The sequence below is a fragment of the Nematolebias whitei genome, chromosome 3 (genome assembly GCF_014905685.2).
Source record: "Nematolebias whitei isolate Nwh7 chromosome 3, NemWhi1, whole genome shotgun sequence".
NCBI classification, from domain to species: Eukaryota; Metazoa; Chordata; class Actinopteri; order Cyprinodontiformes; family Rivulidae; genus Nematolebias; species Nematolebias whitei.
The window spans coordinates 42,417,438-42,432,523 of record NC_056500.1 but is presented as its reverse complement, the minus strand read 5'-3'; positions in this window follow the sequence as shown (position 1 = coordinate 42,432,523).

The window sequence follows — 15,086 nt, the reverse complement described above, 5'->3', positions numbered from 1 at the left end:
GAGAAAATTTTCACAGCGACGGTGTGAATTTACGTCAGGTTGTGCCACCTACAGCATGTCTGCAAGATGCTGCGAAGACTGAAAAATGTGACAAAAATGTTTGTGCTTCAACTTTTCTATTTTACCTAACATTTTTTCCTTTGTAATTTTATTTATGTTTAAAAATTAGTAGTTTACATGCTGATGTTGGCATTTACTGTTTGTAACTTTTAACAGTGAATTGCATAAACATCCTGCCATGCACTGAACTGTCTGTGACCTTTTGTTCTGAATGGATATTTTGTCCAGTCTTCAAAAATAAATGTGCTTAGTAGTGAAAAAATTGAGTGGCCATTGAGGTTCAGATTCAGTTCTCATACAAGACACCCCCTCCCCCCCCCCCCCAATCAAACAAACTGTCCAGTGCTTTAAATTTTACTAATGAGTAGGACATATTATTACCTTCTTACTTAGGGTATCTATCTAGGATGCAACTATTGGAGATTAGTTAGTGATTCAAAATTGCAAGAATATGTAATTTTCTTTGCAGTCTCACTGAATTCTGAGTGTCCAGAAAGCTATGGGCCACATTTGCACAGCCAGTTTAGAAAATTACAGTGCAAGTTTATGTGCAAGGCCTGAAAACCTGTATTCAGAACATGCATATTAACGTTTTGCCTTGTGATACCCACATTATGTTCTCAGCCCACTAACTCAGCCCAATTTGTAGTCACATCAGTAGACGACCCAACATTTATGATTAAATCCCTGAAATACACAAAAATGAAGCAGATCTTGCCTGTCCATTCATTCATTTTCTTTTCCCCACAATTTGCTTTCCAGGTTTTAGGGGAGCTTGTGCCTATTTTTAATGGTCAAAATGCAAGAGATGAGGTACACACTGTACACAGCCATTCCATCACAAAGCCTGAATTTTAATTTATATTTTTCCTTACAGCTGCTGCCTTCTTCAAAGGTCACCACAGAGAGTGAACTCGTACAAAGAAAGAAAAAAAAAAACTCAATCACACCTAGGAACAATTTTAAGTTACCAGTTACCTTAACATGCATGTTTTTGATCAGTTGTAAGAACTTATTATAATAAATAATAATTATTATTAGATTATTTTGGAGAAAACTTATGCATGCACATGGAGAACATGCAAACTCCAAATAGAAAAGTCCCAGCTGAGAGACAAACCTTTGCATTTCTTGACCGTTGTGAGACAATCATCTGTGTGTATTTTGGCACTAGAAATTTGAGGATGTGAATTGGATGTGTTCTGCAGAGGTAAAAATGGTAAAAACATTAAAAAATAATAATAATTTTCAGATTTCTAAATCAGCTGTGAAAAAAACTTTCAACCAAGTCTTTCTTAGCCAGCAAATTGTATGACACTCTAGTTGCATTCAGTGGAGTTGAGAAAGAAGTACCTTATATGCAATAAAGCCACAGAAACTCAAAACAATAATCAGCCTTTCCGTTCTGAGTTTTGTTATTTAAAAATGGTTTAGTCACTGAAAATCATATAATCAAGTAAACTGGGAGGAAAAAAATCAGAATTAAGTTACAATAAATGTTAAATTGATCTCCAAGGCTAAATTTAATGTAAATAGCAAAGCTTCCTAAAGATGACGATAAAACCTTTGAGATAAACAATGTCTGTGTCATTGTTAAACTATGTTTGCGTAGGATCAGAGCTTATTATATGCGTCTCTGGACAAATGATGTGAATGTCCTAATCATTTCCAGCGTTTAATTAGTCTTGTAATGTTATAACGATTTAGCTCTTCAAAGAAGGGGATTGCAAATTTCTAATGGGTTATATCAGCTAGATGTCAAATGAGCTTAATGATGTAAAAGCTAGTCTATGACACCAGTGCCTAGGTCACACCACCAAGCCAAAATAGCTGGTAAAAAAAAACCTGGAGTGAACTTTTCTACAGATAGAAATCCCATTCTGTGAAGCTTGTGTGGAGGACAAGCTGTCAAGAAAGCCAAGGAAGCCTACAAATGTAAACTGCGACTGATCTATAGTAACGTCTGAGGACCCATTCAGATGAATCAATAGGTGCAGCAAAGCATGTAACTTTCATTAATGAGTACTCTTGTTGCTTTAAGGTCTGCTTCTTTTTCATTCAACCTTTATTTATACAGGTTATTCCCATTGTGTCATGTGTCATGAGGACTCATTTACAAGTGTAGTGAACTAGGCCTCTGACCAAAACCTGTCTCTGAAGACCTTCATGGGACAGGAACTGTTATTTCATTGATTTGAATCCAGAAATACAAATTAGCTCATCCAGAGACTGTCTAATTGTATCCTGAATTAATCAATTGAAAGAACACTCTTCTTTTTATATTATCATTACTATTTTACAATATCTTGATAATCAAAAGTGTGTTTAGTTCATATCATTTCTAATGATGAAAGTAAACCACTCATTTAAATCAACTGTGAAACAGTATTAATGATTTTTTTAAAACCTCATTAGACTTAGAAATCAAGTTAAATGTCTATTTACAAAGTAATTATGCATTTTGATCTTCTGTCAAAATGAGAAGTCAGTGATGTCGGTCAAAAGTCAGAGACAGTCAGAAAAGAAGTTATTAGAACGAACTGTATTGTTTTTAAACCTAGCAGACGGTAAACAACTGCCACTGGCATCTGTGTTCCTCTCACTTCTTCATAACATTTCTCTGTCTGTACTAAACGTTCCTAAACATTCCTGAACCCTATCTTGACTTTTAATAATCCTCTGACATCACTAGAACCACCCCCTGTTGGTTGTTTCAACCAATCAGGAAGTACTAAGTGACCGGAAGTGAGGACTCTTTTAAAAGTCGACACTTCCTGGAACTATTCAGTTCTTCTGAGTCTTTGATGGAGTTTTCTCAAGCCTTCTGGAGTCTTCCACTTCTGAGTGGAAACTCTGACGGAGTCACAGCGCCTTGCTGTGAACCCACCCGGGCGTAACACCTACAACCTCGAAGGGAGCTGGTCCTGTTTGTTGAACGGAGTAAATCGACACGACTTCTGACAATGACCAGCCGCTCTAACCGGAGACGCTGGAAAGGTAGCGTTGAAATGGACCTGGTACCGGAGCTGATTTCAACGCTACCTTTCCAGCGTCTCCGGTGCCAAGAGGCAGTGATCACTTCCTTCTCCGTTGATGCCATGACTGAAATGGTGAGAAATGAAGGAATTTGTCACGAGTGAATTAAACAGGTCCAGCGTGGCTGCGGGAGGGTCTGGAGATTTCCTGGTGGGCTGGTCTGATGTGTGGGCTGTAGAGCCAGCTCTCCCTGTTTTTTTTATTATTTTTTAGATCTTTTTATTAACAACATATAAACACAGAACACCGCTGCGGCGCAGGCTGCCAGTGCTCGCTTTTTTTCTTTTTCCGACATGTCAATCAATCCAGTAGGCATGTCAGCAAATGACCAATCGGCGACCTCAATTTGTCCCAAATGTAAACGCCCCTTGTCTGTGAAGCTGCTCTACAGCTGCTCGGGGTGTACGGTGGAGTATCATGACTGAACCCTCTGCATACAGTACACGCGTACGTACGCGTGTATGGACATACGCGGCAGTATACTGGAGCCTTAAGTGACACAATATATGAAGGCAACTGACCAAGGAGTGATTTAAAGATGAAAATGTTTCAGTATGAGAGTCTGTGTGAAGGTAATGATGACCAGTTGACCAAAGAATGCAGGGTGCAGTGGTGGCTTTGCTAGTTAAAGTCAATTATGAATCCTAGCGCACAGACAGCATCCAACATCTGCAAGATGCTTGCAGGAGCATTCATGTAAATAATGTCACCATAGTCAGTGGAGGGAAGGAAAATAGCAGTTACAAGGCATTTCCTAGCAATCAGAGTTGGACCAGATCTACCTCTAAAAACGAAACCCAATTTTACTTTCAATTTCTTTACCAAATTTTCGAAATGAGACTTAATAGAGAGACGAGAATCAACCAAGATATCCAAGTATTTCTTCTGGTACAGACTTCCGGTTTGAAAACAACATCTCTTTGGTTTTATCAGCATTTAGCACCAGTTTGAGACAGAACAAATCTGACTGGATGATGTTGAATGCAGAATGTATGAGCTAAAAATCCTTAGCAATTGTTCTAGCTCGACAATAAACAATTGTGTCATCAACATAGAAATGTAAGGATTCATCAGGAATGATCTGACCTACATTACTTATGTAGATTGTGAAGAGGGTGGGTCCTAAGACTGAGCCTTGTGGTACACCATTGTTAACAGTTACTGGTAGAAGTACCATTATGTCGAACACATTGCCTCTGATCTGAAAGATAACAGAGAATCAACCAAGATATCCAAGTATTTCTTCTGGTACAGACTTCCGGTTTGAAAACAATATCTCTTTGGTTTTATCAGCATTTAGCACCAGTTTGAGACAGAACAAATCTGACTGGATGATGTTGAATGCAGAATGTATGAGCTGAAAATCCTTAGCAATTGTTTTAGCTCGACAATATACAATTGTGCCGTCAACATAGAAATGTAAGGATTCATCAGGAATGATCTGACCTACATTACTTATGTAGATTGTGAAGAGGGTGAGTCCTAAGACTGAGCCTTGTGGTACACCATTGTTGACAGTTAGATAGCTGCAAGAAGTACCATTATGTTGAACACATTGCCTCTGATCTGAGAGATAACAGAGAATCAACCAATAGTGTCGCTTGAGAAACCAATTTCTGAGAGCTTATGACATAAAATGTCATGATCCACAGTGTCAAAAACTTTAGACAGGTCTAAATAAAGTGTAGCACAATAGTCCTTAGCGTCCATTGCTTCAACAACATCATTAAAAACGTTCAGCGAAACAGTCTTTGTGCTGTATTGTTTCCTGAAACCAGACTGATGGGGAAATAAGATGTTAAAAGAATCCAAATACTTCTTGACTTGAGTATTTATCAATTTTTCTAAAACCTTAGCTAGAATACAGAGTTTAGAGATTGGTCGATAGTTGTTCTTCTATGTTCTTCGTGGAACATAAAAGTAGGCTTCTAAGCAGATTCACAAATTTAGACTATTCCCTACCGAGTGAGGAAAAAGAGTCACAAAACTGAGAACAGTCAGTCAATAGTGGTGAGTACACTTCAAGTGAGTTTCAAGGGCATTTGAAGGCTTACGGTGTCCCCAGATGTCTGTACCTCATTCAACTCAGCAAAATTGTGTTGCAGAAAGAAAAGAACGAAGTATTTATTGACGCAGCAAGAAACATGCTCTCACAAGCTGTTAGCAAAGATATACTGGGCTGAAGTAGTGGCAACAGTATCATACGTACAGAACAGGTTGCCCACATCTGTCCTGAAGCAAGAGACGCCCATCCAAAGATGAAGTGGGAAACAAATTGACATAGGTCATATAAGAGGTTGAGTACTTATGCACATGTCCCAGATGTTGAAAAAAGAAATTTGGACAAGGAAGGTGTGCAGCTTAGGTTTGTGGAATTTTCAAAATGTGCAAAAGGTTATCGTCCATCCTTCCATCCATCCATCCATCCATCCATCCATCCATCCATCCATCCATCCATCCATCCATCCATCCATCCATTATCTTTACCCTTTTATTCCATTTTGGGTCACGGGGGGTTGCCGGTGCCCATGAACAGCAATCACTGTGCGAGGGGCGAAGTACACCCTGGACAGGTCGCAAGTCTATCACAGGGACATATAGAGACAAATGAAACAAAAAAACATTCACTCTCTCACTCACACCTAGGGACAATTTAGAGTTACCAATCAGACTAACATGCATGTTTCTGATTTGTGGGAGGAAACCAGAGTACATGGAGATAACTCATGCATGCACGGAGAGAACATGCAAACTCCACCCAGAAGGGCCCCAGGACTGGGATTTGAACCAGGGACCTGCTCGCTAAGAGGCAGCAGCTCTACCAGTTGCGCAATTGTGCTGCCTTAATTGAGATAATCAGAATTTTTATTTTGAGGTTATCGTCTATTTGATCAAAAGAAAATAATTCTGATTATCTCAATGAAGGCAGTACGATGGCACAACTGGTAGAAGTGCTGCCTCTCAGCGAGCAGGTTACTTTGGTTCAAATCCCGGACTGGGGGCCTTTCTGGGTGGAGTTTGCATGTTCTCTCTGTGCGTGCATGGGTTTTCGGCTGATTGGTAACTCTAAATTGTCCCTAGGTGTGAAAGAGAGAGAGAGAGAGAGAGAATGGTTGTTTGTCTCGTGCGTCCCTGTGATGGACTGGAGACCTGTCCAGGGTGTACCTTGCCTCTCTCACAGTGACTGCTGGATATGGGCACCTTTGACCCACAAAGGAAGAAGTGGGTAAAGATAATGGATGGATGAATGAATGTATGGATGGGTTTTGTTGATTGTTATGCTAATGTGTCTTGTGTCAAAGGACCAAGCACACTAAAAGATACATCAAAGAGTTCCAAATGCAGAAGAATGGCAGGAAGCAGCTGATTTGGAATATGATTCACAGCTAGAAAATGTGGCATGGGACATATTGGATTTATCAAAAGACAGAGAGGTCATGAGGTTCAGATGGCTGTTCTAATTCAAGCAGCAAAGTGACAGAAAAGTGAAGAGAAACAAGTGCAGACTTGTTGCCAAAGGCTACTGTTGTGGATTTTCTGAGTTCATGGTGGACTCATGAATTAAACAAGTTGGTTGTCTTTTATGGTATTTATTATACAAAAGAAATAAATAAAATAAAAAGTGAGTTGGCTTAAAAACTAAAAAAAAGCAAGCAACAGTTGCACTTTTAACAGCAGAAGCTATGTTGCTCGCAATCATGCAACTCAAGAGGAAGCAAAGAGAACTACGTAAGTGATCTTGATATAGATATTATGCCTACAGTGATCTTGGAGAACAATCAAGAATGTTTCACAATTGCAAATAATCCAGTGGATCATTAAAGGAGAATGCACATAGACATTCACTATCACTACATCCATGAATGTGTGCAGAATGGTAAAGTTGCAGTTCTCTTCAGCAGTGCAATACGCTTTAAGTTGAAGACAGATATCTTGACAAAAGCACTTAAGGCAGAGGTCTGAGTGTGTTAAGAGGGATATTGGGCTTTCTCCAATGTTATTCTATCAGAGAGTTGTGCTGTATACTTTTGTTATAACATGGGCAATGATGTCTGCTCAACATTGCAAGACAAAGATAAACAAGAATACATGGTATGCCAATGTTCCCTGCTACTGAGGGATTTGAATAGTGAATGTTTGTAGTTTTCAAGATGAGTGTTTTTCTGGACATGAATTGTATTGAGAATGCAAGTAAATCTTAGTGTTCTGGTGCAACATATTCATGTGAGAAGGTGTAAAGTGTGTAAAAGAAGCTAGGTAAGTGCTCTTTACTTTTTTATTGCACCAGACAGAGCCAAGTGATGGATCCTGATGAGTGGACGGAACAATTTTGTCCACCACCAAGCACATTGGTTGCCTTGGTCACCTTCTAAAAGTTGGTACCTCACTTATTTTATAAGTTATCATGCTCATAACACAGACATTTATGGCGGTAGCCATGTTAGATTTTGACATTAACCCAGTTTTCAAAAGATTCCTTTCTTACACCTAGATGCAGACACACAGAAAAATTGAAGTTGGTACCTCACTTATTTTTTTTTATGTTATCATGCTCAAAACTTTCATGGACCGATAGGGAGGTTCCAATTCCCTTCCTTCGCTCTATGATGGGGGACAAAAAGAGAGGACTATAAAGTTAATAATGCATTTTGAAGTGTTTTATTACTATAGTATTTTACCATGAAATGTCTAAATGCTGTTGAAAAGAGTAAGTTGAAGTGTTGAATTATGAAGCAATAATAGGTACAATGGTGTAAATTGTGAATCTGCTATGCTGTCATGTAGCTTCTATTGAGTACTGTATTACAGTGATTCTGTTGAGTTCTGAAATAAACACATTAACATTCATCACTTTCATCCATATGCCATTAATGCACAAACTCTGGCTCCAAAGGTAAAACATGACAACACTGGTAAACAGGCTTCATTTTTGGACAACAAATGTAGACATAGCTGTGTCATCCTTCTTTACAATAGTTCCAGTCTTTGGTTATTCCCCCAACCCCCACAACCACCATCAAAAAATAAAAAAAATAAAAACACCTACTGTAAATAAATTCATGATCAGGGTTGTGGAATGTCTTGCGTCTATTCTTACAGTTGACTGATTAAAATATGGGTCCATAGAAAACAGTTTGAATCAAATCAATAGCCATTTGCAACTGGATACTAGACTTCTTAACAAACAGACCACAGTCAGTGAGGATCCACAACTTCTCCTCCTCCACCATCACCCTCAGCACTGGCTCTCCTCAGGGATGTGTGTTGAGCCCTCTCCTGTTTACTCTGTTCACATATGGTTGTGCAGTTACACATCCAGGCTGTCACATTGCAAAGTTTGCAGATGATACAGCGGTGGTGGGATGCATCACAAACAATGATGAGTCCAGCTACAGGCAGGAGGTGGAACACCTGGAGAGCTAGTGCAAACAGAAAAACCTTCACTTCAATGTGAAGAAGAAAAAGGAGATGATTGTGGACTTCAGAAGGAACAAACACACCTACACCCCCCTGAACATAAGATGATCTGCAGTGGAAGTAGTCTCCAGCTACAAGTACTTGGGTGTACACATGAATGACAACCTCAGCTGGGGCAACAACCAGCCTGATTAAGAAAGCACATCAGAGACTCTACTTCCTCAGGCGGCTGAGACGAGCTGGTCTGGGAAGCTCAGTCCTCACCTCCTTTTTCAGGTGTGCAGTGGAGAGCATCCTGTGCTCCAGCATCAACGTGTGGCATGGAGGCTGCACAGCTGCAGAAAGAAAAGCTTTGCAGAGAGTGGTGACAGCTGCACAGAAGTCTGTTGGAGTCAGCCTCCCCACCATCACAGACATCTACACCTCTAGATGCACGAAGAGAGCCACCTGCACCATGAAGGACCCCACTCACCCAGCACACACACTTTTTCCCCACTCCCCTCAGGAAGGAGGTTGAGGAGCATTAAGTGTAGAATGACTACTGTAACATACCATACCATTTTATTCATAGAGCACTTAAAACAGCTACAAGGCCAACCAAAGTGTTGTACAAACAAAACAACAGACAACACATGAAGCAATATAAAAAATGAAGTAAATCAAAAATATAGTCATACAAGAATGAGGAACAGCTTCTACACTGAGGCTGTTAGACTCATGAATCTCTAACCAGAATAATCACTGTGAAAAAAATCACATCATGCTGCTGCTGATCTGTTTCAATGTTGCTGCTGATCTGTTTCATGCTTATGTATTCATGCATGCTCTTCTGCTTACACAAACTCATGCTCATGTTTGTGCTGCTGTTCGCCGTAATGTTTTTATGCTATTAGTGCTAAGTGTATTTTTAGTTGATGTTTTTCTTAGTTCATATCTTAGATTTTATCTTTTTTTCTTCTTCTACATTTTATTGTTTTATGTAACTGGGACCCTGTGTACATAATTTCGTTCCACCACATGTGGTGGAACGACAAAAAAGTATCTCTGATATATATATATATATATATATATATATATATATATATATATATATATAATTTCATCCATCCATTATCTTTTTACCCGCTTGTTCCATTTTGAGTCAAGGGGGACGCCGGTGCCCAAGTCCAGCAATCAATGTGCGAGGGGCAGGGTGAACCCTGGTCGATCGCAAGTCTATCACAGGGCCACATAGAGACAAATGAGACAAACAACCATTCACTCTCTCACTCTCACTTAGGGACAATTTAGTCACAAATCAGCCTAATGTGCTTTTTTTTGGTCTGTGGGAGGAAACCGGAGTACCTGGTGAAAACCCATGCATGCACGGAGAGAACATGCAAACTCCACCCAGGAAGGTCCCTGGACTGGGGTTTGAACCAAGGACCTGCTCGCTGAGAGGCAGCAACTCTACTGGTTGTGCCACTGTGCTGCCCCTATATATTATATTATATTATATTATATTATATTATATTATTGTCATGAACCAGAGGCCGGATCGCAAACAACAACAACAACCACTGAGAGGGTTAAAAGGTTTATTGTGAAATAAAGTAAAACCCTGGAGTAGGTCCGGTTCTGGGCCGGTTCCGATCTTCTGATTGGTAGTTCGTGATTGGGTAGTGTTGAAGTAGCGGGCTGCCAGTAGAAGTAGAACTGATGTTAAGGTCCACTGGAACGGAGTCCAACAGGCTTGCAACTAAAAGATAAAGGTTAGTAGATGCAGGGGGAAAGAGACTAATTGGGGAAATGAATCTGTGGGAATCAGATTCAGGGATAAGGATAAGTCCGTGATACAGAATGAGCTTGACCTTTAATCCGTGATCCAAAAAACAGTCAGAAGGGAAAGGCAGAGTTCATACCGTGAAGTCAGTTGTTCAGCAGAAGTATCCAGTACGTGATCCAAAAGAGAGTCAAAAAACAAGAGCATGAGTCGGTACCTGATCAGATGAGCAAAAGCAGACGAGGGCTGAGGCAAAAGCGTGGTCGTGGTCAAGGCAAGGGTCATGAACGTGATGAGTCAATCAATGGAATGCTGGAAAGTCTACTGCTGATGAGACAGGATAGAGAATCTGGCCCAGACTGAGAGGAATGAGTGAACTTAAGTACTGACTGGACCAGGTGGTGGAGCTGTGGGATAATGAGCGGTGACAGGTGACATGAGTTGAGTGATTACTGAGTGTGCAGCATGACAGAGGAGCTGACAGAGAGCAGAGCTATGACAGAACCCCCCCCCTCAAGGTCCGGCTCCTGAAGGACCACCAGGCTGGAGAGGGTTCAGTCGATGAAAGTCTCTAATGAGGGTTTTGTCCAGAATATTGCGTGAGGGCACCCAGGAACGTTCCTCCATGCCGTACCCCTGCCAGTCTACCAGATACTGGAGTCCTCTCCCCCACCTTCTGGATCGAAGAAGGCGTCGGACCGTGTAGGCTGGGCTCCCCTGAATGAGTCGGGCGGGTGGTGGGAGGTCGGTGGTGGGTCGAAAACGTGGCAGGACAAATGGCTTGAGTCTTGAGACATGAAACGTTGGATGAATGCGCATGGACCTGGGTAACTGTAAGCGAACAGAGACAGGATTGATTATTTTGGTAATCAGAAAAGGACCAATGAAACGTGGTGCTAGTTTCTTAGATTCCACACGGAGAGGAAGGTCCTTGGTGGAGAGCCACGCTTTCTGGCCCACCTTGTACAATGGTTGAGGCGTTCTCCTGCGGTTAGCCCCCCGAACGTACCTTATGGTGGCCAAAATTAGGGCTCTCCTGGCTTTTCTCCAGACTCGCTGGCAACGTAAAATTACGAGTCGTGCAGAGGGAACCCGAGCTTCTCTCCCCTGGACTGAAAAAACAGGGGGTTGGAATCCAAAGACAACATGAAAGGGTGAAATACCTGATGTAGAGGATGGAAGAGAGTTGATTGCTTGTTCAATCCAAGGGAGGTTGGACGTCCATTTCCTCGGGTCCCCCTCGCAGAGGAGCCGAAGCTTGGTCTCCACCTCCTGGTTGGTACGCTCAGATTGTCCATCCGTTTGGGGATGAAAACCTGACGAGAGGCTGACCGAGATCCCTAGCAGGTTACAAAACTCCCTCCAGAACTTGGAAATGAATTGGGGACCTCGGTCAGACACAATGTTCTGGGGGAGCCCATGGAGCCTGAAAACCTCCTTGGCCATGATAACGCTGAGCTCCTTGGAAGAAGGTAACTTGGGGAGAGGAACCAGGTGGACCATTTTAGAAAAACGGTCCACAATGGTCAATAACACTGAATTACCTTCAGAAGGGGGTAATCCAGTCACAAAGTCCATAGCAATATGTGACCATGGGCGTGAAGGAATTGGCAGTGGTCGTAGCAGCCCGGCAGGTGGGCGATTGGAAGACTTGGCACGATTGCATTCGGGACATGACTTGACAAAGTGCTTGGTGTCCTCCGTAAGCGTAGCCCACCAGAATCGGGCGCGAATGAGTTGGAGGGTCTTGGTGATTCCTGGGTGACAGAACAACTTTGATGAATGGCATAATTCAAGAACCTCTTTTACCTTTTGATTGGGGACAAACAGGCGCCCCCTAGGACAGGTGGGTGGACGTGGCTCGGAGAGTTGGACTTGTTGGAGATCGAGTTCTAATTGAGTCAAAGAAAGACGTACGGTCTCAGGCAGGATGAACTCGACCTCTTCTGAGGGTCCTTCCTTGACTTCAAAGACCCAGGACAGGGCATCCGGCTTGGCATTCTTGGGCCCGGGTCTGTAAGAGAGGGTGAAACTGAACCGAGAGAAAAACATAGCCCACCTGGCCTGACGGGGATTGAGTCTCTTTGCTGTGCGAAGGTACTCCAGGTTTTTATGGTCGGTCCATACCAAAAAGGACTTCTTCGCACCTTCCAGCCAGTGCCTCCATTCCTCCAGGGCCATCTTGACTGCCAAAAGCTCACGGTCTCCCACGTCGTAGTTTCTCTCAGCGGGGGAGAGTGCCCTGGAGAAGTAAGCACAGGGGTGGATCTTACCATCTGTGCTGCGCTGACTGAGGATGGCGCCCACCCCGGTGCTGGATGCATCGACCTCCACAATGAATTGTTTCTCGGGGTCTGGAGAGTGCAAGATTGGAGCAGAGGAAAACAATGTTTTGAGCTTCTGGAATGATTGGTTGGCAACGGAGTCCCAGATGAACTTGGTCTTAGATGAGGTGAGAAAATGAAGAGGAGCTGCAACTGAACTGTAGTTCTTAATGAACCTCCTATAAAAATTTGCAAAACCGAGAAACCTTTGCAGCTGTTTACGATCCTTGGGCTTGGGCCAATCCACCACCGCTGATACCTTCCCGGGTTCCATGGATACTTGACCTGGAGAAATGTTGAACCCAAGGAATGAGGTGGACACTTGGTGGAAAGCACACTTCTCTGCCTTGACAAACAAGTTGTTCTGTAAAAGGCGGGTTAAGACAGCTCTGACATGGCGACGGTGAGAAATGCTATCTTGTGAAAAGATAAGTATGTCATCAAGGTAAACAAAAGCGTAAATGTTAATCATGTCACGAAGGACATCATTAACCAGGGCTTGGAAAACGGCAGGAGCGTTGGTGAGGCCGAATGGCATAACAAGATATTCATAATGGCCATCTGCGGTATTAAAAGCCGTCTTCCATTCATCTCCCCGCCGTATCCTGACCAAATGGTAAGCGTTGCGAAGATCCAGTTTGGTGAATATCTTAGCATTTTGGATTATATCAAAAGCGGAGTTCATGAGGGGCAGAGGATACTTGTTCTTTATGGTTATTTTGTTAAGTTCTCTATAGTCAATGCATGGACGAAGTGACCCATCTTTCTTCCTTACAAAGAAAAAACCTGCACCAGCGGGGGATGCTGAAGGTCTAATGATACCAGCTTGGAGGGACTCTGTTATATATTTCCTCATGGACTCTTGCTCGGGGCCAGACAAAGAATATAATCTACCCCGAGGGGGGGTAGAACCTGGGATCAGGTCAATACCACAATCGTATGGACGATGTGGCGGAAGGGACGTAGCTTTTGATTTATTAAAGACCTCTTTCAAATCATGGTACTCTTTAGGTACCTGACTTAGATTAGGATAGGTCTCCTCATTGGCTGTGACAAGGGCTGGTGAACTGAGTTGGCTCTGAATACATGTAGAATAACACTCATTAGCCCATCCTACAATCTCTTGGTTCCTCCAATCGATTTGGGGGTTGTGTTTGCGTAACCAAGTGGAACCTAAAACCACTGGGAGTTGGGGTGAATCAATAACAATGAATCTGATCAGTTCCGAATGGTTGTTGGCCGACACCATGGTGACTGGAACAGTTTCAAGACTAGATTGACTTAAAGGATGACCATCTAAAGCGAGGACCCTATGGTTGTTAGGTGATGGAACAATGGTCAGATCTATGGATTTGGCAAAGGTTTTATCAATGAATTCCGTGTCGGCCCCTGAATCAATAAAAGCTGAGACGATGACGGGTTGACCACCCTTTATTATGAACTTGACCTTGGACTTGGACATGATAGGTGGAGAGGACTTGATCTTATGACTAAGATTCAACAGGAGCCTCTCTTCTCCTGCTGAGCCTGGTCTTTTACTGGACAATGATGACAATCATGACCGCCTTGACCACAATAAAAACAGAGATGGTACCTCCTCCGACGTTCTCGTTCCTGGGTGGTCAGACGACTTCTTCCTAGTTGCATGGGTTCCGTAGCATACAGAGGATCCTGAGGGCTCTTGGTTTGTTCCGTTTTAGGTTCATGATCCACAAGGTGATGTCTGGTTCTGGACATGGCTGTGGCCTTGCCTCGACTCTGTTCACGGTCACGCTCACGCTCACGCAGGAGAAGGTCAACACGGGTGGCCACCTCCTCCAGCTGGCGTAGGGATGAGGGATAGTCCATTGTTGCCAGCACATCCTTAACATCTTCATTAAGCCCCCTGAAGAAGGCGTCAGTGAGTGCGTGTTCATCCCAATGACTGTCTGCTTAAACAGAGTGAAAGTGAATGATGTATTTGGTTACAGAATCCTTGCCTTGTTTAATATCAAAAATTCTTCGGGCTGCCTCTCTCTCAGGGAGGATGGGGTCAAAAACCCGACACAACTCTTTGGAGAATTCAGAAAAATTACGACATACCACGCCACCTTTTAACCATTCAGAAGTGCCCCACGTCTTGGCTCTTCCAGCGAGAAGTGAGACAGCATAAGCTACTTTAGCATGCTCAGTGGGAAAACATGAAGGTTGCAATTGAAATTGAATGTCACACTGAGTCAAAAATGGTCGACATTGCTCAGGCTCACCTCTGAAATGTTCAGGGGGGGCTAACCGTGGTTCTCTTGGTGCAGGAGTCAACAGGGTTTGGTTGATGACTTGGTTTGACTGTTGGGACAAAGCTTGAAGAGAAACAACCATTTCCTGAAGCCCTTTCTCAAGTTTACTAACAGCCCCTTCTACCTTAGAGCACCACTCTCGGGTTGGTGTTGGATCCATAATGGCCAGATTCTACTGTCATGAACCAGAGGCCGGATCGCAAACAACAA